A 702-nucleotide genomic window follows, 5' to 3' on the forward strand; every position below is an offset into this window, starting at 1 on the left:
ACATAAAATCACGGTATCGAATTCCCTTAATGCCGGGCCCCGTCTTTAGTGCTTTACATTATTGTTATCGTAATACCTATATATTTCGTTTTGATGAATTTGTGTACATCACGGTTTATGTTGCATCTTTATTTTTATAAGACACTAAGTATACCACGGCTGAGGGGAGGGGTGTTACAACACCTGTAACACCCCATATGGCTACGCCCCAGCATTTTCATCTATGAACATATTTTGTGTACTAGTACTTGCAGGCAGAGAAAAGTCCATTGAGTGATCAGAATGTAATACTGGTGAAACTGATCTACTGCTTGATTCAAGAATATCTCTAATGAATTGAGATTTGTTCATGATCTAAAAAAAAATTGTATTTCTTAATAGAGAGAATTTGTATATCATATTGAAATAATCTAATATTATATAGGCAGATGTACTTTAAAAAACTTAAACGTATACAATATGTCATAATATGTTTACTCATTAACCAAATGTTGAGGTTTAAAAAGTATAAAAATACCAAATATTTGACATTCAATAAAAATGATTGTGTTAATCTGTGTTAACTATTGTTGGATACTAGGTATAAGAAATGCGCAAGGTACAACAAATTATCGATAATTCAATAATTAACAAAAATAAATATATGCGTACCTACACATCCACTCGCCTTTAATCGAGTGGGCTCTAGTAGTTTGTTGACAA

This window comes from Acyrthosiphon pisum, chromosome X (assembly GCF_005508785.2).
Source record: "Acyrthosiphon pisum isolate AL4f chromosome X, pea_aphid_22Mar2018_4r6ur, whole genome shotgun sequence".
Taxonomy (NCBI): domain Eukaryota; kingdom Metazoa; phylum Arthropoda; class Insecta; order Hemiptera; family Aphididae; genus Acyrthosiphon; species Acyrthosiphon pisum.